Source organism: Aethalodelphis obliquidens, unplaced genomic scaffold (assembly GCF_003676395.1).
Source record: "Aethalodelphis obliquidens isolate GAN/ISIS:26980383/991018 unplaced genomic scaffold, ASM367639v1 scaffold38, whole genome shotgun sequence".
Lineage (NCBI taxonomy): Eukaryota > Metazoa > Chordata > Mammalia > Artiodactyla > Delphinidae > Aethalodelphis > Aethalodelphis obliquidens.
In genome coordinates, this window is record NW_020837982.1 from 17410991 (window position 1) to 17437068 (window position 26078).

General features: G+C 45.5%; 1 protein-coding gene across 2 annotated transcripts in view; it reads right to left on the reverse strand.

Moving 5' to 3' along the window:
• SPECC1 (sperm antigen with calponin homology and coiled-coil domains 1) overlaps nucleotides 1-17488 on the reverse strand; it is a 271479-nt gene extending 253991 nt beyond the window's left edge. For both annotated transcript variants that reach the window (XM_027131125.1, XM_027131126.1), the window contains exon 1: nucleotides 17433-17488. The gene's annotated coding sequence lies outside the window, so the exon portion shown is untranslated. The remainder of the gene's footprint in view (nucleotides 1-17432) is intronic.
• Between the last annotated feature and the right edge of the window lie 8590 nt (nucleotides 17489-26078).

Genomic DNA, 26078 nt, shown 5'->3' on the forward strand with positions numbered 1-26078 from the left:
TCATTTGGAACACTTTTTAAAATGCCACACTACAGCTCCTTTAAAGAAAAAAAACAGGGGCTTCCCTGGTGGCGCAGTGGTTGGGAGTCCGCCTGCCGATGCAGGGGACACGGGTTCATGCCCCGGTCTGCCGGTCCGGGAAGATCCCACGTGCCGCGGAGGATCCCACGTGCCGCGGAGCGGCTGGGCCCGAGAGCCATGGCCGCTGAGCCTGCGCGTCCGGAGCCTGTGCTCCGCAGCGGGAGAGGCCACAACAGTGAGAGGCCCGCATACCGCAAAAAAAAAAAAACAAACAAACAAAAAAAACAAACAAACCCTACCATATGGTGTTAGGCATCCTTTGTTGCTACTTATAAGGACTAAGTCCTGCACTTTTAATACAGCTTTCACTTAATTACTACACATCAAAGGGTTTTATAGGTTTTTCTCATTACACCTTAATTAAATTTGTTTAGGATACCGTCACACTCTTTTCCAGACGAAAATGAGGAAAAGAAATTGAGCAACTTACAAAATAATATTGAGGGAGATTAGGTGGAAGTATAGATAAAACAAGTTTGGTCACGATTTAATCATTGTTGAAGCCAGGTCATGGGTACATGAATATTTATCATATGAGGCTGTATATTTTTGTGAATGCTTGAAATTTTCTACAATAAAAGTTAAAAGAAAAAAAAAAAAGGAAATTGAGCAACTGACTTAAAAGTCACAAAGCAATACAGAAGGAGCACCTGGCAGCAAGAGAAAAACCCTAGTTCACTTACCCAGAAGCTGGACACCAGCGGTGCACTGTTACCTGTAGGGTGAGCTATGAAGCTCTGAAAGTCACCTTCAGCAATGAATGATTCATTCCAAGTGAGGCATGTCCCACTGCCTTACCTGCAAGACCAGCCTCAGATCTTATTATAGCCATGGTAGCATGCGGAAGCCAATAAAATGTCTGCCAGCCTGCAGAGAACTTGTTGCCTGCTTTAGAAGAAATACTAGAGGAAGTTCTTCAAGGTAAAAGCAAGTAGCCCCAGAAGGAAATTCAAATTCACACGCAAAAAAATCACAGAGCACCAGTGAAGGTAATTATGTAATTATAAGTGATAGTAAAAACACAGGTTTTACTCTCCTGTGAATTGATTTTTTTAATTATGTAAAATATTATGCATATAATATATTGTTGGACCTGTAACATCTAGAAATATATGTGCAACATACTTGCCAACAGCTACACAAAGGAGATGGGTTGGAACAAATCTATATTGGGCTAAAGAAATCACTGTAGATGGTTCAGATGATAATTATAACAATGTACGGTCAGGTTTGCAATATTCATTGACATAATATGTAATACCACAAAAGGGGAGCAAAGGGAGTAGAGCCATACAGCAATAACGTTGCTGTAACTCATTGGAACTAAATTAATATAAATCTGTAGTAGATTCTGATAAGATATACACGGTATGCCCTGCGGCAACGACAGAGAACATAACTCAGATGTGGTGGAGGGGGAAAAATCACTAAAGAAAATAAAAGGTTTGTATTCGTTTCCTAGGTCTACAGGAATGAATGACCACAAATTGAGTGGCTTAAAACAACAGAAAGGTCTTCTCTCCCAGTGCTGGAGTCTAAAAGTCTGAAATCAGGGTGTCTCCTCCCTCTGAAGACTCCAGGAAAGAAACTTTCCTTGTCTCTTCCAGGTGCTGGTGGGTCAAGGCGATCCTAGGTGTTCCTTGGCGTGTAGCTGCACCTCTGCTGACTTTGGGTGGACTGCTTTCTGGGTGCCTCTGTGTGTCCTCTTCTCTTCTCATAAGGACACCAGTCATTGGATTTAGGGCCCACCCTAAATACAGGATGATACCTCAGGATCCCCAGCTAGTTACATCTACAAAGACCCTATTTCCAAATAAGGTCATATTCTGAGGTTCTAAGTGAACGTGAAGTGGGGGGAGACTATTCAGCCCACTGAAATGTTATATTAGAGAGCACTCAATGCAAAAGAAAGCAATGAAGGGATAACAGAAACAACTATACTGGTGATAGTGAAGAGGCTGAATTAGTCATTTAAAAAACTACCCTCTCAGCTCCGTGCTTTGTGATGACCTAGAGAGGTGGGATAGGGAGGGTGGGAGGGAGGCTCAAGAGGGAGGGGATATGGGGACGTATGTATGCATATGGCTGATTCACTCCGTTTGTACAACAGAAACTAGCACAGTATTGCGAAGCAATTATCGATAAAGATCTACTAAAAAAAAAAAAAACTACCCACAAAGAAAAGCCCAGGCCCAAAAGACTTCAATGCTGAACACTACTAAACATTTAAATAATAATTAACATCAATTCTTCACAAACTGTTCCAAAAACAGAGAGGAAGGAACACTTTCCAACTTATTTCATGACAACAATATTTTCCTGATACCAAAACCAGATAAAGACATCACAAGAAAACTACAGACCAGTATCTCCTCTGAATATGGATATAAAAATCCTCCACAAAATACTAATAAACCAAATCCGGTAGCATATTAAAAAAATTACACACCATGACCAAACGGAATTTATCTGAGAAATGCAAGGTTGGTTTAACATCCAAAAATCAATTAATAGAACAAGTAAAAATCACACAATCGTCTCAATAGACATAGAAAAAGCATGTGACAAAATCCAAGACCCTTTCCTGATAAAAAGCACTCAACAAGCTAGGAACAGAAGGGAACTTCCTCCACCTGAAGAAAGGCGTCTACTAAAAACCCACAGGCAACATCATTCTTAACAGTGAAACACTGGATGCTTTCCTCCTAAGATCAGGAATACAAGGATGTCTTCTCTGCCACTTCTGGTGAAATTGTACTGGAGCTCCTGGTCAGGGCATTTAGACAAGAAAAAGAATAGGCAGCCAACAAAGTGTGCTTCATCAAGGAAATTACCACTGTGAGTACCTGAAGCTTAATCCCACCGGGGAACTCTGGGCGCCAGCATATACAGTGCACTCCTTGGCGTTGTCCCATGGTAGGGGGAGGTGCAGGGAGCTGGGGTGGTTATACACCAACTCCATCGCCTTTGGCGGAGGGTTTCTGGGGAGCTGGGAGGGTGTTCATTCCCTGGCACTTCCACTCTGCTGTCCTGGGCAGCAAAGTGGGCACCTGTGGGCCCCAGGAAGCCCGGGGCAAAGACATGCAAGTGCTAATCACTGCGAGTCGGGCCAACGTCCACCGAAGCGGTGAAAAGAAGGGCATACGGACAGGGTGCCCATGCTTCTGCTACCCATCCTAACCTGGGCATCCAAGTTCCTCTTGGATTCCCCATCATGGCTGGTATCCAAGCCGAAAAAAAGGTGTCAAAACGAGCTCTTCCAGCCCCACACCCAGGACCCTGAGGGTTCCAGGCCCTCTCGTCATCCCCACTGCGAAAGCCTTGGCTCACACACCATCGAGGTTCCCAACTGGCTCCCCTACACTCAGCAGCCTCTTTCTCTTCTTGACAATCCTCTAAAAAGTGGCCCGTGTGAATGTTCTAAAATGCACATCTATTTACCCACCGTGTTACCACCAAACTTCAGTGGTTCTTATAAGGTACCTAGAGTAGTCAAATTCACAGGGACAGAAAGTAGAAGAGTGGTTACCAGGGGCTGAGGAAAGGAAAATGAAGAGTTGGTGTTTCATGGGGACAGAATTTTGGTTTAGGAAGATGAAAAAGTTTGGAGATGGAGGGTGGTGACGGTTGCACAGCAATGTGCACGTACTTCACGCCGTGGAGCTGTACGCTGAAAATGGTTAAGAAGATAAATTTTATGTCATGTATATGTTACCACAGTAAAAATTTTTAATGCTTCAATGGTTCCCACTGCCTAAGGACTAAGGTCCAAGCAGCTTACTTTACACATTAGCCCCATCCCCCAGCCCTTGCCCATCCCTCAGCCTCACCTCCAACCATCTCAGCTCTGAGCCTCCCCTCCCAGAGCTTCCCTACATGCAGTTTCCAGAGCACGTCTTGCTCGTCCAGGCCCATTTGCCTTTGCACTTTCTCGTTTCTCTTCCTGGAGCGCCTTTCCCACCCCTGTCTACAAGCAATTTCTCTTCCTTCCTCAAAACGCATTCATTCATTTGTTCGACAAGTATCTACCGGGTCCTTGATTCCTGACTTAGGAAACAGCAGTGAGAAAGACAGTGGGGGCCAGTAGTTTGAAGCACAAGTGTACACGGGGTCCTTGGGAAGCACCCCAGAGGAGGGTCTGGCCTCACCTGGGAAACTCAACAGTCAAAGCTTGACCACCTCCTCCTTAGGGAACCCTCAGACACCGCGAGTCTCTCTCTTCTTGATGCTGCTTCTGAGCCTTGATATTCTTTTAATTCCTGCACACGCCACATTGCTTATACTCATTTTATAAGCTTCTGGATTAGTCATGATTCTCTAGGTTGCAAGTGACATGAAACTAATCTGAACTAGCTTCACAAAGAAAGAGGGAGGGATGACCTGCTTCCGTACATAAACCGTGGAAAGCGCAGGGGTGGATGCGGCCCAAGGAACAACTGGGTCCGGGGACACCCACACCCCACGTCTTTCTGCGAGTTGTCTTCACTCTCTCAGTAAGGGATGGGTTCAGGCAGCACCAGGTTCCTTCGCTTAACTAACTGTGCAAATACCACAGTCTGTCGATTCTAAGACACACACTTTAACATCCCTGAAGTCAGCATGCCGCCTACGGTAGCCATTGGCCGGGCGTGCTGCTCGGCCGGTTACAAGATAAGCTCCCTGGGCTTCCCTGGTGGCGCAGTGGTTGAGAATCTGCCTGCTAATGCAGGGGACACGGGTTCGAGTCCTGGTCTGGGAAAGATCCCACATGCCACGGAGCAACTGGGCCCCTGAGCCACAACTACTGAGCCTGCGCGTCTGGAGCCTGTGCTCCTCAACAAGAGAGGCCGCGACAGTGAGTGGCCCGTGCACTGCGATGAATGAGTGGCCCCCGCTCACCGCAACTGGAGAAAGCCCTCGCACAGAAACGAAGACCCAACACAGCCAAAAATAAATAAATAAAAAAAATTTTTTTTTAATAAAAAAAGATAAGCTCCCTGAAAAAGCGCAGTGACTCGGCTTCCGTTCCAGGTGGCCTCACAGACGACCGCAATCCTACAGTATTTCAGCCTACACACCAAGACGGGCAATCGAAGGAGCGGTGTGAGTCCTGGTTGCTTTATCAACACCTTCTGCTGGTCCCTTCGGTGAGATAAGGAAGGGCCAGGATCAAATTTGAAGAATGGGTGTCAAAGCTCAAAAGAAAATCCTGGAGACAAGTGAGGAACAGTTTTACAACCACACGTTACCAGGGTTCCTGATGGCAGAGGGGACATCATCTGCAAAAAGTCACAGACAGATGACCTGGAGTCAAAGTGACTCAGAAGAGGAGGTTTTAGAAATGCCCTAAGCAGTTCCCTTCATTTACACTTTCCGTTCTGTGTACGAACCAGAACGCCGTATGACATGAATTGATGTCTTAAATACGTGTAAATGACCTTTTAATAAGTCTAAAATAAAAAGTGCACATAATCAAAAACATTACATCACAGTTTAATTGACAGTATTTTTTTTTTCTTTTTTAGTGGAACACAAAATAATTGTTTGAAAATGGATGGCATCTTAGATTTTATGAAATGATGTTGACTGGGCACTCGCTACGCACTGGAGACACACACTGAACCAAACAAAGACCAAGTTCATAAATTTAAAATAATCAAAAAACCCCCAAAGACCAACCTCCCGCAGAGCTCACGCATCCTATGACCTCCGAGAGCGAAGGGGGCTCTGGCCCCACCAGCTCCATCTCCAGCAGCTCAAAAGAAAGGGATTAACCTGGTTTGGAGACATGATTATCCTTGGAAAAGTCTCTGTGAACAAGGAGTGTGAAGTCCTACAATGGTCTCAGTCTGGGTCACGGCCAGTGCTTGTGCCTGAGGTGAGGTCTACTTGGACAAAAATCAGAGTCGTTTTAATGTCTGTTTGTCCTATAAGATTGTGGGCACCCAGAAGCAGGGCTCTTGTCTACACTGGGCAGGGTCCAATCAAGAAAACAGAATTCAAGAGCAGTAGTTCAGAAGAGGGAACCTAACACGGGAACTGGCCACAAGGTCTGGGAAGGGCTAAAACGCCAAGTCGGGGGGCGAGCCGACCCAGAGATTCCCAACAGGGGGACCCCCTCCGGCATGTTTAATAAGGCTGGAGGGACAAGGGAAGGAGGTGGGACAAAGGCCAGAGGCCACTGTCACTCAGTTGGAGCTGGAACCACCCCTGAGACAGGGTCCAAGGCAGCAAACGCGGAGAAATCCCCTGGCTTCCACCCTCCTCTCACCTCCCCGCCTCCTACTCACACCCATAGCCGGCGGCAGAGGCCAGGGGAGCACCGGGGACCAGCCTGAGGGCGAAAAGGCAAGTGACCGGCATCATCTAACTTAGCTCCTTATCTGCAGTGCCCACCACAGGACCAGGCTCCAACAGAAGGAAATCAACTAAGTATTGAGAGAGGCTAAGAATTACAACTGAAATGCACCATGAGAGGTCTGAATGGTGTTCCCTGGACCAGGGAGAAGAGAATAACTTATTCCACACTGAGGACACAGGAAAGGGTCACAAAGGACATGAAGAAGGAAAACGTAAAGAAATAAAGAGCAGAGGTTGCCAGAGAAACAAAAAGGTGAGGAAGTTAGGAGGGAGACTGCACACCTGAAGGCAGGGCAGTGGAAGCTTCTCAGGAAAGCACATGTTCAGCGTCAAATTCCATGAAGTGCGTTTTCAGTTTCTCTCAAGGTGATTACACAGCTTTCCCCTTTTATTACTTGCACAATAAATTAAACTAACTTATGTCCTAATATCAAAGCATTCTTCAATTCCCAGAATAAAACTTACTTGGGAAAATGTATTCCTCTAACTTCTGCTGAATTCATTTTGCTATTTTATCTAGGATATTTGCATACATCCATATGTTAGCTTGGTCTACACTTTACTTTTGTGGGCTTGCACTGTACTCCATCAGGGTTATTTTAACTTTGTGAAATTAACGTTCTGTGTTTTCTTATTTTCTGACACACCATCAACCTTTTTTTTTTTTTTTTTTTTGCGGTACGCGGGCCTCTCACTGTTGTGGCCTCTCCCGCTGTGGAGCACAGGCTCCGGACGCACAGGCCCAGCGGCCATGGCTCACAGGCCCAGCCGCTCCGTGGCATGTGGGATCCTCCCGGACCGGGGCACGAACCCGCGTCCCCTGCATTGGCAGGCGGACTCCGAACCACTGCGCCACCAGGGAAGCCCCCACCATCAACCTTTGATAATTCAAGCACATGTAACTGTGTGTGTGGAATTTTTACCCAGTCTCTGTCTTGTCATTCCTGCTTCCCACTTTTTGGCTGGTTACCACCCCTACTACATCCACCCTGAGCCCCATTTCTTGCCACCACAAAACCCAGATCTATGCTTTCCAGCTATATTGAGCAAAACTCTCGCCTTTTGGATTTGTAGAGGAAGTACATAAAGGCCCTGCCCTGTCTTGCCTAATTCCTCTCCCCGCTCATTTCTGACGCCTCCTTCTTACAGAAAGTCTTCCCTGATATGCCCTACCCTAAACCCCGATGCCCGATCTGGGCTCACCCAGTCCTGGCCTGTTATCCTCCCTTGTCTGTCTCCCCACCCAGACCTCGAGCCTAAAGTCTGAACTTGTGTCTCATCCATCACTATAATCTCAGCACTGGCACACAGTAGGTACCTGCTACGCAGTGACTAGATGAATGTTATAACCGTGCACCTTAGAAACAGCAGAAGGAAGAAAACATTAAGTGAGCAAACGATAGTCTGTGGATCAAGTCTGGACCAAATGAACGAACCACATTTATTCACATACTGTCTACAACTGCGTCTGAGCGATCAGGGCAGGAGCAGAGTGGTTGTGAGAGCGTGTACGACCCCGAAAAGCCTAAAATATTTTCTATCTGGCTCTTTACAGAACAAGGTTTTAGACCCCTGGTTTGGAGCCTCCACTCATATGCGGACTCCACTAAGCCATGGCCTTTTTTTTTTTATGCATCAAAACAAGAAACAACCCAGGAAAGGTTGAAAAGAATGAGTTACTACTGCTGAAAGATGGTGGGCAGTGCAATAGGTTTTCTGTTCCTTCACTGACACTTGTTGGACGTCGTGAGAACGGCAACCACACTGTGCTCCCAGCTCCACGCCCACTTCACCCCATAATCGAGTTCACTTAACACCCTCATGCACACTTACTACCACCATGCTTGTTTATTTCAAGGTGTTGCTCCACACACAGCAGGGCTGGTCATAAGCTCAAAAGACCACACAACCAAGAGGTCACAAGAACGAGTGAGGCGAGACAGCCCACCACTCAGTTACCCTAGCCAACATCGACTGATTCAACAGAGGCTAGAAATCTGGATTTTTTGTGGAATGTCTTGATTATTAAAATGTTGTCAATCAACAAACATAGGCATTTATCTTGGGATCTGGGGGCAAATTTTTTCTTTTGAACTACAGTTGAATGTTGTGTTAATTCTATACTGCAAAGTGACTCAGTTATACATATATATATATTCTTTTTCATATTCTTTTCCATTATGGTTTATCACAGGATATTGAACATAGTTCCCTGTGCTCTACAGTAGGACCTCGCAGTTTATCCATCCTATATATAACAATTTGCCTCCGCTAATCCCAAACTCCCACTCCTTCCCTCCTCTACTCTCCAAATTGGTTATTTTGATTACAGAATTAAGGATTTCTACTCAACAAAGATACCAACAACAAAGTGAATGGACACATTACATATCAGGAGAAACCATTTGCATCACCTAAAACTCAACAAGCGGCTAATGTCGAAAATATTCTAGTCAGAAATTCCAGTTGAAAACTGGGGGGCATGGGACTTCCCTGGTGGCGCAGTGGTTGAGAGTCTGCCTGTCAATGCAGGGGACACGGGTTTGAGCCCTGGCCAGGGAAGATCCCACATGCCTCGGAGAAACTTAGCCCGTGCACCACAACTACTGAGCTTACGCTCTAGAGCCCACAAACCACAACTACTGAGCCCACGGGCCACAACTACTGAAGCCCGGGCGCCTAGAGCCCATGCTCCACAACAAGAAGAAGCCACCACAATGAGAAGCCCGTGTACCACAACGAAGAGTAGGCCCTGCTCGCCGCAACTAGAGAAAGCCCACACGCAGCAACGAAGACCCAATGCAGCCAACATAAATAAATAAATTTAAAAGAAAAAAAAGAAAAATGGGGGGCGGGAGGGAATTCCCTGGCAATCCAGTGGTTCAGACTCGGACTTTCACTGCTGTGGGCACAGGATTGATCCCTGGTCGGGGAACTAAGATCCCACAAGCTGAGTGGCGCAGCCCAAAAAAAAAAAAGAACGAAGGAAAAATGGGGAAAGAGCGGGAACAGGCAATTCATGTTACAGGAAATTCAACAAGGCAGCAAACATATATAGAGATATTCTCAAACTCAGTAGTAACCAGAGAAATGTAAATAAAAAGAGTAAGGCTGCTAAAAATTAGAAAGCTGGACAATGCCAAGTGTTTGCAGAGATAAAGATCTTTGGAATCCTGTGCACTGCTGGGGGGAGGGGGGAATGTAGGATGGTGCAGCCTCTTTCAAGAGCAATCGGTGGTACTCGGTTCTATTAAGTATAGGCACACACTATGCACAGGCAGTCCTCTCCTGGCCTGAATCCCAGAGAGATGCTCCCAGAAGTCCATATGCGACAAATACAAGAGGTTCACGTCTGGGCGTAGGAATCAATGTGGGCGTCCATCACCAGGAGAGAGATAGGCAGAATGTGGTGGATACACAAACCAGATGGTCACCATAGCAACAGGGATGAGTCAAAGAAACATGGCAGTGAGTGATAACACTAGGAAGAGCTATAACGTGACACCATTTATGTAAATTAAAAATACTTGCACACAAGGGCTTCCCTGGTGGTGCAGTGGTTGAGAGTCCGCCTGCCGATGCAGGGAACACGGGTTCGTGCCCCGGTCCGGGAGGATCCCATATGCCGCCGCGCGGCTGGTCCCGTGAGCCATGGCCACTGAGCCTGCGCGTCCGGAGCCTGTGCTCCGCAACGGGAGAGGCCACAACAGTGAGAGGCCCGCGTACCGCAAAAAAAAAAAAAAACAAAACTTGCACACGTAGCCTGGATGGGAGGGGAGTTTGGGGGAGAATGGATACATGCACATGTATGGCTGAGTCCCTTTGCTGTGCACCTGGAACTATCACAACGTCGTTAATCAACTACATCCCAATATAAAATAAAAAGTTAAAAAGAAAGAAAGAAAAAAATACATGCACACAAATTTTTAAAAATATGAAAAAACATGCACACAAAACAGTACACATTCTTAGGAATACATACAACAAGACATGGAAATATTTGGTAGGGAAGAGACTTTCATTCAAATGCAAATATTTTGGGAAGATGTAAGCACATTATCTAATGAAGTCAAGATAGTGAATAAATTGAGTTACATTTGGGCCATACAACTACAAATAAAACCACAACTGACGCTAAAAAAAAAAGAATACACACAACAAAAGCATATGTATTAAACACATTAGAATAGTCGGCTGTGGGGGGAAGAGAATGAGAGAGTGGGGTACACAGAAGAAGAAGGAAGGAATTATAATGAACCAACAAAAGTATGAACAAGCACACAAAACAAGAGAGGATCTTGGACGGACCAACGGATGATAAAGTGCTAAGAAGGAGCATGTGATTAATTCAATTCCCCACACCTGAGATCTAAAACCATGGGGAGACGGAGGAATGAGGTCTACAACTGGACACTGCCGGTAGAGTCAGAAAAGATTTGACAATCTAAGTCCACACGCAGGTTCAATGACCTCAAAAAGCCTTTCCAACGGAGACGTTTCGTTATACCATCTGCTGCTTGGGAAGACAGAACCCGGACAACCCAGGCTGTTAATGTCAGCTTGGAGCTTTCCCTCACCATCCTCAGCACAGAACAAGTCAGCAACGTGGGGAGCAGGGAATAGGATGAAAAAGAGACAGCTTCCTGTGTCCTTAGGATAGCTGAGACAGGCTGGGACCTGGGACTCTCTGCTGCAGTGCTGCAATGCTTGCCCCTGGACACACCTCTCCGGAGCAACAAAATACAAAGAAACTATATGGGACTAAAAATAACCGCACGAATGCTCAGCTGGGGCAAATTCTGGACCCCAAAGATACAAAGAGACCAAAAAACCCAACTGCCACTTCCGAAGAGCCTGGAGCAAAAACAGGGAGCCGGGAGCAAAAGCAGGGTACTGTGCATGCCCCCTGCACACAACACCACCTAAGGGGTGGGCAAAACAGCTAAGTCACCCCTCTGACCCGTCACCTGGACACACCCCTACCCTCACCGCATATAAGGCACAAGCCCCACCCCCCCACCCCCACCCCCACCCCCACCCCCCACCCCCGCCTCAGAGAGAAAGCAAGCAAGAGAACCGGTTTGTTCTAGCTTCCCCCAGCTGCAGCAGGGGCCCCAATAAAGCCTTGCCTGAATTTCTTGTCTGGCCTCTGGTCAATTTCTATTAATTAAGGAGGCCAAGAACCTGGTCTGCAACACAGCTGTTCCTCAAGCAGCGCTAACAGGGACCAGTGTCAGCAGTCACCCTGGCAGGGAGGCTCTGGGTCCATAGCTACATGTGATTTGCTGTTTGATCCTCAGGGAATCCTCAATCTTGTGGGAGATTAAACTTAGACACAAAGTGAAGCGACAAAAGCCACTGAACACAGCCACAGAAGAGGAGTAAGAGATGAAAGGCCCCATGAGCAGAGCCAGGGCCAGAGTTTGGGCAGCAGAGCCTGCCACGGACGGGGTGACCAGAATGGACCATGGAAAAGGTATGCATGACACTGGGGACTGCCATGTTCACAATGAGCCACCAGTTGCCCTGAAGTGACCAAAGACCAACAAGAAAACCAAGGATTTAACAGTCACCTCATGCTCTGCCCCCTCAGGGCTGCTTGGCACGCGCCATACTTTGGCTTCTTTCAAAGTCAAGAAACAGTTCTTTACCCATCACTGCATCTTAATACTCAAAAAAAGCTGCTCTCTCCAGAGACAGGGCAAAAAGCACTTGGTGAGCTGGATGGGAGAAGTCAGTTCCAGGTATGGTATCCATCTTTTTCTGTGGAAAACAGGAGGCACACTTTACAAAAAAGGGTTAACAGAGCAGGCCTGAGATGGCTCTTCTGAAAAAAGGCCTGCTTGCCAGGTCGGCCCTTGGCTGGGAACTCGGGTTTTACTTCCTGACATGTGTAGGACTGTGAAGAGAGGCTCTTATTGCTCCTAAATTGTTTGTGCAAACACGGTGGTTTATGCTGAACACCTGCTTTCCTTCCGGGAGTCAGGAGTTCGGGGTGCCAGGCAGAGGACGCCCGTGGGGCCAGCCCCCAGAAAAAAACCCTGGTGCCGAGTCTCCAGAGAGCTTCCTGGTGGACAGCGCCTCACCTGTGTTCTCACGACGCGTCACCGTGTGACTCAGCCAGGAGAGGACTTCTGGAAGCCTGTGCCTGGTCCCCTGGACCTGACCCCATGGGGCTTCTCCCTCTGCCGACCTTGCGTTGTATTCTTCCACTGTGACAAATCGCAGGCATATAGATGGCGATGTGTTGAGGCCCCTGACACCTCCTGGGGAATCACTAAATCTGGGGGTGGTCCCGTGGACCCCTGACCCAGAAATAAATTCAAGATAAAAGAAATATTGGAGATCAGACCAAGAAAATGAACTAAACACATACTTCTGCCTTCCAGGTACCCTAAAATTCTTTGGAATGACAGAAGTAGTTTGAAACCACTAAATCAGTAAGAGACCTGGGAAACAAGAAACAGGGCCACTGGCCAACTAAAGCATCTGAGACACTTCTGAAAGGTGGAGAGTTCTCAGGATCAGATGGCCTGAGTGAGCCCCAGCCCAGTACAAGCTTGGGAGGAGGCCGTCACGCAGGGGCAAATGGTAACGGGTTTCAGGCCCCAAATCAGCAGACAGAAAGAGGGGCAGGGATGGGATCTGACGAGATGAACTGGGGCGCGGCGGCTGGGATGGCCAGGGCCCTGGGATGCTTTCCCCGCACGCTGAGCGGCCACAACATGAGCCCCTCCCCTGGGCTACACGCTCCGCCAGGCAGCACGTCACAGCTCGCCAGCAATCACCAGAGGCAGCAAAGAGATAGGCAGGGAAACAGGAATCCTCACACTCAAAATGAGCACACACATGGGCTTCCCTGCTGGCGCAGTGGTTGAGAAACTGCCTGCCAATGCAGGGGACGCGGGTTCCAGCCCTGGTCTGGGAGGATCCCACATGCCGCGGAGCAACTAAGCCCGTGCACCACAACTACTGAGCCTGCACATCTGGAGCTTGTGCTCCGCAACAAGAGAGGCCGCGACAGTGAGGCCCGCTCACCGCGATGAAGAGTGGCCCCCACTCGCCGCAACTAGAGAAAGCCCTCGCACAGAAACGAAGACCCAACACAGCCAAAAATTAATTAATTAATTAATTACAGATGAGCACACAAAGAAAGGCACCCCAGGTTTTACTCAGCGTCATGAAAATAGGGACATCAAGCCAACAGGAGTACATATACCAGAAGAAGGAGTTAATAAAGCACATAGAAGAAATTATTAAATGTCCTTGGAAAGACTGAGGGGAGACTCTCTCTGCAAAAGCAAGAGCCAGCTGATGGGTGAAGATCTCTACTGCACGTTGTGAGATTAAAAAGGAGGGTCAAGAGAATCCCCTGGCGGTCCAGTGGTTAGGGCTCAGCGCTTTCACTGCTGGGGCCCAGGTTTGATACCTGGTCGGGGAACTAAGATCCCGCAAGCCATGGGGCGCGGCCAAAAAACAAAAAAGCAGGTTCAAGGGTAGTACTGTTTGTGCAAAAGGAAAAGGAAGAATCAAGAATCTAATTCATATTTGCTTATATTTACATAAAGAGACTCTGGAGGGATACGTAAGAAACTAATAACAATGGTTACCCACTTGTGGGGTGAGGGAGAACTGGGTAGGGGGGGATAGGGTGGTGGGGAGACCTTTGAATACAGTATAATTTTTGAACACTGAATATCTTATCTATTCCAAAAATTAAATTTCAAAAAGTAGAAACCTTGAAAATTAAATATATGATAAACAATACTTAAAACACTCAACAGATCGGCTAAAGAGTTGACTGGACAAAGCTAAACACTAGATTAGGGAAATCTCCCAGAATACGTCCACAGAGATAAAGAGACAGAACATTTGAGAGCGAAGTCAAGAAACTTGAAAGATAAATTAAGATATTCTAATACCCCATTTAACAGTAATTCCAGAAGCAGAAAATAAAGAGAATGGAGGAGATCAGGAAATCCTCAAACTTCCCCAGGGCCAAATAAATGTATTAATCTATAGAATGAAAGGGACCACAGAGAACCGAGCAGGAAGAACAAAAGAAATCCAGCCCTAGACAAACAGTGCTGAAATTTTAGAACACTGGAGAAAAAGAAAAAACTGCAGAGCTTCAGAGAAATAAACAGTTTAACTACAAAGAAATAGGAATCAGGCAGCATAGACTTATCAACCACATTAGATGCCATGCCAGCAGGTAATGGAGAATTATCTTCAAAATTCAGAATTTTTTAAACCTAGAATCCTATACCTAGTCAAGAGTATTCATGTGGAACAGCAAAATTTAAAAATATTTTTAAACATGTGAAGGCTCAGAAAGTTTACCACCCACAGAATCTCTGGGGGAAAAAATTTACTTAAAGACTCATTCAATCGAAATAAATAATGAATCCAAAAAGGAGGAAAACAAGAGATAAAACAATCAATGATGAGCAAATAATCAGTAAAACTTATGACTGTTGATGCATAAAGTACAAAACCCCCAAATCTCATATATGCAGATTATCTTTAAACATCAAGAGAAAAAAATGTTTAGATATGTGTGAAAACTTAAGGATACCAAAAGAGCTCAATTTCACCTGTCATCAGAGAAATCCAAGCTAAAACCACAATGTGATACCCACCAGAATGACTAAAATAAAAAAGAAATTAACCAGGAGTTGGCAAGGATGTGTGGCGACCACGTATGCTTCTTGGGTACATAAGTTGATGCAACCACTGTTGAAAACTGTTTGGCAGTATCTACAAAAACTGAGCCTATGCATACCCTATGACCAAGCAATTCCACTTCTAGACATACACTCAACGGAAGTGCACACAGCCCGTTTGCTTAGGGCTGGCCTGTAAATGTATATAATATTGCAAAAACTAATAGAACTAGGAATCATAGTGGAAATCTTTAACACAACTCTCGGAATCAATAGGTCAAACAGAAAAAATAAGTGTACAGACAATATAAGTTATAATTAATAAATTTGAGATGAACATATAACTTTGTACAGGGAAAAGTCACTAAAACCGACAGTTTGTTAGACTACAAATTAATTTGTTTTTCATCTTTCAGCAATATAGCAGAATTGAAGTCCCCAGACCTTCCAGCTACAAAGTATCTTTTAAAAATACTAGAAAAAATAATATATATATATAACTTTGGAAACAATAGGTTAGAGAAACCTGGTGAAGTCAAAATTCAAAAATGTGGACAAAATTAAAGGAATTTTCAGATATTATAAAAACAGAAAAATATGTTATCACTGATGGAACTTCTACAGAATGTACTTCAGGGAGAAGGAAAGTGATCCAAAGAAGAGTATCTGTGATCAAGAAGGAATGAAGAGTGAAGACAATGGTAAACAGGTAGATAAGTTTAATATTAACCTAGAAAATAATAATAACAGCAATAATGTCTGATTTGAAGGGTTAAATTAAAAATAGAGCAAAGGCCAGATGGGAGGCCACAGGAATTAGAGGCTCTTGCCTCCATCAGAAGGAGATTGATTACATAAATGACCTAATCTTTCGATTCAAAGGCTAGAATTTGAGTAAAATAAACTCAAATTGAGTAGAAAGAAAAAGAACAGAAATTAATGACATAGAAAAAGAAAAATGAATAGGATTAGTCAATAAATCCAAAATCTGGTTCTTTGGAAAGACTAATAAAGTAAGCAAGCATTAAGCAAGTCTGACCAATTAAAAAAGAGAAAAGGCAGACATGCACACACACATGCACACACACGCACACACACGTATGAACAAGAAAAAGTGCACCACAGATATGAAAGACTTTTTTGCTTGCAACAGACAACTATACACATTATGCTAACATATATTAAATATCAACAATGTTAATGATTTTCCAGGAAGATATAAAGTATTAGGTTGACTTTGGAGATAGAAAACCTGAGAAAAGTCAATGATCATGGAAAAATGAAAAAGTAGTTAAATACTGATACCAACTTCCTTAAAAACAAAAACAAAAAAAACACCAGCAGCCCAGGCGGTCTGCAGTCAGATTGTGCCACACTTCAAGGTGCAGACCGTTCTTCTGCTTCAAAGCATAGAAAATAATGGAAAGTTTCCCCACTTAATCAGTGAGGACAGCATAACCTTGATTATGAACTCAGACAAAAATGGGAGGAGGGTGAAAAAATATATACCAATCTCTTACAAATATAGATACCAGAACCCTAAATAAAATGTTAGCTAAGTGAATCTATCAAACAACCCAGACGTGTATTTTAAATTATCCCAGGATTTTATTGACAGAAAAGCTAGCAGAATAATCACCTATGTTTAATAATGTTAAGAAGAAAACTACATGGTCATCTCAATACATGCTATACAAAAGCATTTGGGGGAAAAAAATCAACAAAACAGAAACTTACTTAATCTGATAAAGAAGATACTTAGTGAAGATACACTGGGAACATCCCCCGAAAACCAAGCCCAAGACAAAAATGTCCTATTTTACCCTCAATAGTCCACACTGTGGAGAAGGTGGTCCATAGAAAACAAGGAATGAGCACAAACGCTAGAAAGAGACATCTGTTGCTTCTTAACAGAAGAAAAGATTACGCACCACAAGCAGACACATCAACTTGAAAAATTATTGAAACAGAGTTCAACGTGGAGGCTTCAGATCTAGTTTGGGGCACCAAATTAAACCCGCTTGCTTTGCGAGTTCATCGTACAAAGCCATTTGCTGTAGAGTTAAGGCATCAGGGTTGACAGGTTTTGCTGCCCTCACCCCGTCTTAAATGAAACAACATCTTGTTTGAAACTAGATGACAAAAGTCTTCTGAAACCAAAATTTGCTTTGAAGGGTTGACTTGTGCCGACTCCACGGGACTTTATCTGCTGCCTGCAGCGCCCGCAGCTGCCAATGGATAAGCGTGTCGACCAGTCCGCGAAATTCTCCCGATAGAGGGCAAGGGAGAGCAGCTTCCCCGGAACGCGTTATTTCTAACCGTACACCGCTTATTATGTAAACTTACCTGCTGGTAAATACAGCGCCCACAAAAGAAAAATGAGGTATTCAGGGTCCCACTTCCTTTAAAAAAAGAAAAGAAAAGAAAGCATCTAAAACTAACTGTGCTTCCAGGATGCGCAGGGAGGAGGCGTCCCCGCTGCGCTCCTGACAGGCTGCGCGCATCCCGGGCCACCGGGCATCCAAACGGCGCCCGGGTTCCAGGTGCGCCGCGCGGGCCCCGCCAGCGCAACGGTGCCCACGGCTCCGCGGAGCCGGGATTCCACGGGCCGGCCGGCCCCCGCCACGCAGCACTCAGGACAGCTTCCGCGGGGCCGCCGCGCGCCGGGCCGCTGGCGCCTCTGTGGCCCAGTGTCCGCGGCACCGGCCTCCGTCCTGCGCTCCTGGACACCCCCGTTCCGGAGGGGAGGCCGGCCACCTGCCGCGCCACCCGCTACACGGGTCCCGGCACCCGACTGGGCGGACAGGACGCCGCCTCAGTGACGGGCAGCCCCGCGCCGGACCCCGCATCCCGGACCCCGCACGCCGGACCTGGACACGCAGCCCGCGTAAACGACGCCGCTCAGGCGTGAGGAATGGGCGGTCGGCGTAGCCCCTACTCACCGGCCAGCGCTGCTCTGCAGCCCGCAACCGCCGCGGCTTGCGCGCTCGCTCCCGGACTCCCCGAGGGGGCCCCCGCCACCAAGCGGTGCCCCGGAGGCGCCGGCAGGAGTCGCGAGCGAGCAGCGCGGGGCAGCCTGGGAGATGTGGTCCCGCGGCCCTGCGCCGTCTCTCGCCCGCGCAGTGCCCGGGCCGCCCGGCGTGGTACCTGTATCCCCAAGCTCTGTGCCCGGGCCGACCAGCGCGGTACTTGGACCGCCAAGCTCGGTACCCGGACCGCTCAGCGTGGTACCCGGACCGCCCAGCTCGGTGCCCGGACCGCCAAGCATGGTACCCGACCAGCAGCTTCAGCATCGCCTGGGGACCTGGTGGAAACGCAAACTCTCCCTCCCCCTGAGGCTACGCAGGGTTTGCTGCATTGAAAACTCTATGGGGGCGGGGGGGGGGAGCCAGCAATCTGCCTTTTGCAAGCCCTTCAAGTGATTCTGAAGTTTCCTCAGGTTTGAGAACAACTGCTCTACATCCCCCCGCCCCCCCCCACCCCCACCCCCGCCAAGGGACCTCATCTCACCTATGGCATCAGTTACACACATAGCACACGCACACCCATACGTCCCCAGGTGCACCGCCGGCCCAGACCGCCCCTCTCCCTCCCGCCGGCAAGTCTCAGTGTCCACCCAACATGTCCTCGAGGATGCCTCTGAGACACTCAGACTCATCAGGGTCAACACCAGACTCGAGATCCCCGCTACCCCCTTCTGGTTCTGCTCCAGTGCGCCTCGTGTCCACTGCATTCATCGACGCGGAAGTCACCTAAGACCTTAGCGGAAGCCGAAGGGGCAGAATGGCAGGACACTTAGTCATACTTGAGGGAGGATCAGAAGAGGAGAAAGGAAGGGAGCAAGGAAAATACCAACCCGTCAAGACGTGAGGGGAGGGGAAGGACAGGTGCCGGTGTAAGGTGTACGAGTTCCCTGGAAGTGTTACTGAGGGAGGGTTGTTTAAAGATGTTGAAGTATTTATGACAAGAATTCAGTTAAGAGGGGCTGTGGGCTACACAGGAAAGAACAAGATAGCTCACACTGTATGATTCCTAAGAAGTTGTACATATGTGAGCGGGCAGGCAGAGTCTGAGGGCAAGTAGAGGAATGAGCCAGGGCTAGAGGTTCTCAGGGGCCATATGTCCCCACACCTTCCCCCCACTCGCACCCAGGAAAACTTGCTGCGTCTGGATACACTGTGGTTGTCACACTGGGGATGCCACCGCCATCTAGTGGGTAGAGGCCAGGGACGCTGCAGCATATAATGTTGGCACAGGACGGCCCCGCAACAAAGAAAGATCTGGCCCAAATGCAGAAAGTGCTGAAGCTGAGAAGCCCTGAGAAAAGAAGAGAGGAAGTTGTCTGTGAGGACAGACAGGTGTGCGTGTGTGTGTGTGTGTGTGTGTGTGTGATGCTGAATCTAAGCTGAGCAAGAAAAGAAGTAGGAGGGAGAAAGCTGAATGGCTGAAGGAAGTAGTGGGTCAGACAGACTGGAAGTTCTGATGGAAGTCAGTGATTTATTTATCTTACTGGAGTCATTGAAAAACCAAGCTAGAGAGGAGCTTCTGGTAAGGGAATAGGATGGTCACGGAGGCCCAGGTCAAGATGTGAGGATGGATGTCTAAGGTGGGGGAGAGGCAGGGTCCCTGAGTACCATTATGTCAATTGCACAGCCTGGGGTTGGGGCGGAGGAGTGGAGTAAATGAGAGACCAAGGTCACGTACGTGGATGCGGAAACCACTGACACACACGGCAAGAAAGTAGAGAGATATCAGGAAGGGGAGGGGAGAGGGTGGTAAAGGCAAACGGTTGAAGGCTTAGACAAGAGTGCCGGGGGAGGTGTGGGCTGGCCCTGTAGAGAAGAGCAGGCTCAGGTGTCCTTAGGTGTTCTCAGGACGGTCAGTGTTTCCATCAAGGCAGAGGTGGAAAAGTGGAGCCACCCGGAGTGCTTGAGGTTAAAGAGGGATTTGCAGGTTGTGGGGCAGATATTCCAGGGGATTCTGGGTTGGGATGGGAAGGGTTCGGAAGGTGGGTTTAGGGGAGCAGGGGAGAGCTAGATCAGGAGCAAGAAATACAGAGCATGGGGGGACGTAGGGGTGGGGTCATGTCTTATGTCTTGGAAGTTGATTGAGCCTTAAGACCAGAGAATTTGCAGGTGGCAGGGGGGAAGGGGGAGGGGGAGACATTCATCCTGGCAGTGTCTGTAATCTCAGCAAGTCCTGTGACAGCAGAGTTCCTCACCCTGAAATGGTGAGTCTTAGTTACAATAAATTCCTAATAAAAAACCTGTTTCATTCCTGGAATAATCTTACTATCATATATTTTTTTTAATTGGGGCTTGATTCGGTTTGCTAATACTTTAGGATTTTTACACTGATATTCAAAAGTGAGAGTGGGCTATAATTTTCTTTTTGAATGTCCAATACTGTCTGGTTTTCAGAATCAAGGTTACGATCAACATTTGGAAGCTTTTGTTCTTTGCTTTTACTCTGGAACATTGAAGTAGCATGAAATTTTTCTGTTCTCTGCGGTCTGATCACTGTCTAGGTGAAACTGTGTGGGCCTGATGCTTTCCTCGGGATGAATAACTCTTTAACAAGCTTCTTTATTTCTTCTGTGGTAATTTCACAATTTAGATTTTTAAAACTCTTATAGAGTTAGTTTTGATAAATTATAGTTTCCTCAAAACAAATTGTCCAGTTCATCCAGATTTCTAAGTGTATTTCCATAAAGCGGAGCAAAGCATTCTCTTGGGAACTTTTTTTTAAAATAAATTTATTTATTTATTTATTTTTTGGCTGCGTTGTGTCTCTGTTGCTGCACGCAGGCTTTCTCTAGTTGCGGCGCGCAGGGGCTACTGTTCGTTGTGGTGCATGGGCTTCTCATTGCAGTGGCTTCTCTTGTTGCGGAGCACGGGCTCTAGGGCACGGGGGCTTCAGCAGTTGTTACACACAGGCTCAGTAGTTGTGGCTCGCAGGCTCTAGAGTGCAAGCTCGGTAGTTGTTTCCCAGACCACAGCTCGAACCTGTGTCCCCTCCATTGGCAGGCCGATTCTTAACCATTGTGCCACCAGGGAAGTCCCTCTCTTGGGAACTTTTTAACTTCCCCCTAATTTCTTATTTTGTATATTTTCGCTTTCTTATTTTACAGTTTAAAATTGTATTTTTCTTTTCAAAGAATCAGCTCTTAGATTTATTTTTTAGTTCTATCATTTTTTGTTACTATTGTTTCCTAATTCATTAATTTCTGCTTTTATCTTTACTAGTTTTTTTTTTTTTAATTTCTTCAGGGGTATTTTTGTTGCTCTTTTTCTAACCTCTTGGACGCTTAATTTTTCAATTCTTTTTGTAAATGTGTTTAAGGTTAAGACCCAGCCTTTAGATACAGATATGTACTATCTTAGATATAGCCCATAATTTCTGATGTAACTCCATGATTGCTATTTTGTAAATATTTTAAAATTTTGGTTTTGACTTATGGTTGATGTGGAATGTTTTTTAAATTGAAGTAAAGCTGACTTACAATATTATATTAGTTTCATGTGTAAAACATAGTGATTCAGTATTTTTATATATTACAAAAGGACCACCACTGATGTCGAGTTTTTTAACCTGAAGCAAGAGTATGAGAGTTTTTAAAATTCCAGGCGTTAGGGTCTTTTGTTTCTGATTTTGTGATTAATGTTTAGTTTTATTTCATGGTGATCAGAGATCAGAAATCAATGTTGCCTGTACTACTTTATTTTTTTTTAATATTTCAGTTTTCATTTGCAGCCTAAATAGTGTCAATTTTTGTGAATGTTTTAAGGGCACTCAAGGAAAATGCATAGTCTCTGTTTCTGGCCTAAGGATTTTGATATGTATCAATGAGATATAACTTATTAACCGTATTATGTAGGTCTTCCATATCCTTAGATGTATTTTGACCTGATGTAATCTGAGAGAAGTAAATTCAAATCTTTGACTGCTACTGTGTTTCTTATTTCTCTGGAGTCCTACTTTATAAATGACAATGCTATGGTATTTCTGCACAAATAGCCCTCTTATATTATATATCCCTCTTTTCGTTATAAAGTGACCTTCCTTGTCTCATTTAACCTTTTGACCTTTGCCCTGAGTTTAACCTTGTCTGCTATGATGACAAGCCTGAGGAATGTTGCCTGCTTTAGCCCAATATCCCTTGGCCCTTTTATTTTCATCATTTCTGAAGCCTTTATCTTAAGTAAATCCCTTGAATAGGGCACCAAGTTTTGCTTTGTGATTCAATCTGAAAGTCTCTTTTCTTGGAATAGATGAGTTTAGCCCTAACATGAATGTGAGTTATTTCATGCCACGTTTTCAGCCTTTTTAGTCCTTCTTTATTTTTACATTGCGTGCTTTGTGTTTGCTTTGCCTTTGTTCTAGGTGTGTTTCTCCTGATCATTTGGAAGGTTTGCATGTTTATTCAAGCAGCTGCCTTTACAACGATAACTTGACAGGATACTCTGTTCCTCCAGACTGTTTCCGTTGACCCCATTCTGAACAATATAACACAGCACTTTTCCTCTTTTTTCTTTACCCCTTCTCCTTCTCTGCACTCAATGTCAAATGATTTCATTTTTCTTTAGTGTTTGTTTTTTTTTCATTAAATATGTTTATACATACCTCTGTTACTTGATTTTTTAATCAGTTTTAAATGAGATATTTCAATCCCTGTGTATAACAGATGAGGAAACCAGTGAGTTTAAATGCCCCCTCTTTTCTTTCCCTTTGCATCCCTATTTTTGTTAATTCTACCATTCCCACATTACTGGGTTTGTAAAATCATCCGTTCTGCTGTGACCATAATTCCCACATTTGTTTCGTCCCAGTCCTACAGTTAAACAGGTTCAGAATCCCTTTCACCAAAGCGTTTCCCCTGGATCATTTCGTTTTTGATTTCACCTTGTGATCTCATCTTGTGAAGATCCTGCTTCAGTAGTTTCTTCAAGAAGAATTTATGGAAATGATAGTCTCTGATGAGCTTTTCATGTTCAAAACTGTTTGTTGCCTTTATCCTGAAAAACAGTTTGACAGACTATAAAATTCTCGGGTGACATATTTTTTCTTGAGGATGTAGATATTGCTTCCTTATCTCCTAGCACTGAATGTTGCCATAACGAAGTCTGAAACCAGCCTGATTTCTTTTTCCTTATACGTGATTTAATTGCCTTGCTGCCCCTATGAAATCCATAAACCTCATTGTTGTACATTTTGGAGTTGTCCTTCTGTGCCTGTGTTTCCTGGGACAGAGTGGATTGACTCTATGGATTCAACTCTTCCTATTATCTGATCATTTTTCTTAAATCTTTAAATATTTGTTTTAATACTTTATTTCAGTCTAATTCCTGGGTGCACAAGCACCCTTTTCCCGTTGTTCCTGGAAAGTGCCAAGGTCTGCCCTCACCTTGGTAGTACACTTGGCTGGCTCTTCCCAAGAGATCCAGGTTCCTCCTGTTTCACTTCTGTCAGCCCTCACCTGTTTTGGAATTAACACCTGTCTCCTAGCTTTATTAAAAATGGTGTTTCTGCTTCTGTCTCATATTCCTCCTTACTCTTGCATAATTTCTGAAAGAGGACTGGGAAATTCCAACTTTATTTCACCATGTCTAAGCCAGATCCAGTTTCGACCCTTTCTCAGCCCCTTCTATTACTTTAATTTCACCTGTGTCAGGGGACCATATCGTTGACTGTCCAAACCTGGATACTATGAGCGTGAAAGAGGGTGATATTAATGTGATGCTGGGACTCGCATTGTAACCTGGGATTATCTCTGGGAAAGCGAGAGGTGTGGCCACACTTCCTATGGGGTGCTTGTCTTTGGATTGTCGAGTTTGGAGTTTCCATGTGCAGACCTATTTCAGCTGAACAGCCTTGCTCCCTCCCTGCCTGGCACAGTTACAGGTCCCGGCACTGGTCCTGTGGGACCCGCAGTCCAGACCCCCAGTCCAGTTGTTAGCTGGGGTGTTAAAGGTACTGCAGATCCCCTCACCAAACCAGAGGCTGGCTTAGCTCAGTCCCCTGTCCTCCCCGGTCCCTGAATGGCTGCTTCACAAACTGTAACCCTGGACAGGTATCGGCTGCAGCTTTTCTTAACACCATTTCAGGAGCCAGGAATCCCCCCTCAGGCCCTACAGCCCCATCTCTCATGAGGCCGTTTCAGTTCTTGTTGCCCATGAGTCGAGCCCCCAGCCTCCACTGCCTGATTTCAGACGGGGGCCCAGCAGTCCAGCGGCTTCAAGCCCGCAGCCCACTTTGCATCTCTGCCCCCCTCTAGTCCATGGAGATGCGTCAATGTCTTTGAGCCTGGATACATACTTAAATTTTGTTATTTTTATATTTCTTTGCTGTATTTGAGGGATGAGTTTACAGTGCTATATTAAATAGAAATATCTATGTGATTTCTACTTTGGGAAATATTCCATTCATAAATATTAGGCCACAAAGAAAAAAATCTCAAAAAGTTCCAAAATCAACAATCACACTGACCCTAAGGCAATAAAATTAGAAATTAACCACAACGTGATGTTACAAAAATGATTCAGGTCAGGGAGGAAAAGGGAAATGAACATTAAAATTATCCACTCTCTACAGAAATAACCGGCAACATGAGAGTTACCTGTCAAAGCCTGGGGGAGGTTGACAAAGGAGGACTCAGGAAAATTGATCACCGTATGTGAATTTATTTGAAAACAAGAAAAACAAGCCCTAAAAATAAAGGAATCAAGTTTTCAACTCTAGAAGCTAGAAGACTGGAAGTGGAAGAAAAGGATTAATAAGAGTAAAGGCAGAAAATGTTTGACCTGGTAATAAAACAAAATACTGGTCCTGTACCTCTACACTCCTACACCCAATGCCCAATTTTCAGTTCTTTCCTTTTTTTTTTTTTTAGGTCCTAGTCATTAAAAAAAAAAAATTTATTGAAGTACAGTTGGTTTACAATGTTGTGTTGATTTCCGCTGTACAGCAAAGTGATTGTTATACATATATATATGCATTCTTTTTCATATTCTTTTCCATAAAAACACCAAACATTGGCGAGCTCAAATTTACACCCATTCAGCCAGGTGCAGAGAAAGACGTCCAGCCCTGCTGACCGGTTTTGCTTCAAAATTCAAGGTCCCTCAGCCCTCGGCATTCCCCAGAAACCCAACTGTGTTTCTCTCCCTCTTCCTCTCCATCCTCAGACCTCCAGCACTTCCTTCCCCTTCCTCAGCGTCAGCTGCTGACCTTGCTGAGAACCAGACGCATCCAGGGGGGAACTTCCACGTCCCGCACATCTCTGTACACCTGCGTCCAGACAGGCCTCCCCACCGGTGGGGATGGATGAACAGTCCTGGGGTCCCACCTCGGTCCTCCCCTCCCCAATCCCCGCTCCGGCGCACCTCCCACCTGGCACTTCCTCCTCACTCTGCTGCTTCATCAGCTCCCTGCTCTCCCAACAGCACATCTTTCTCCTGTCTGATAAATATTCTTTTTCTTTCTTTTTTTTTTTTTTTTTGGTTTAATATTCTTTTAACCTCACCCCTCCCTCCAGCTACTATCCCACAAGTTTCTTTCCATTCCCAGAAAACTTCCTCCGATGATCTGTCTGATGTGCTGTGTGTCTCTGTGTCTGATGTGCTGACTGTGTCTCTCTTCCCCTTCTCCTGCGAGCCCCCTCCCACCAGACTTTTGTCCCAGGCCCTCCAAGAAATACTCTGGTGGAGGTCATCAAAGACCTCTACACTCCTACACCCAATGCCCAATTTTCAGTTTTTTTTTTTTTTTAGGTTCTAGTCATTAAAAAAAAATTTATTGAAGTACAGTTGATTTACAATGTTGTATTAATTTCTGCTGTACAGCAAAGTGATTCAGTTATACATATATATATGCATTATTTTTCATATTCTTTTCCATTATGGTTTATCACAGGATATTGAATATAGTTCCCTGTGCTATACAGTAGGACCTTGTTGTTTATCCATCCTGTATATAATAGTTTGCATCTACTAA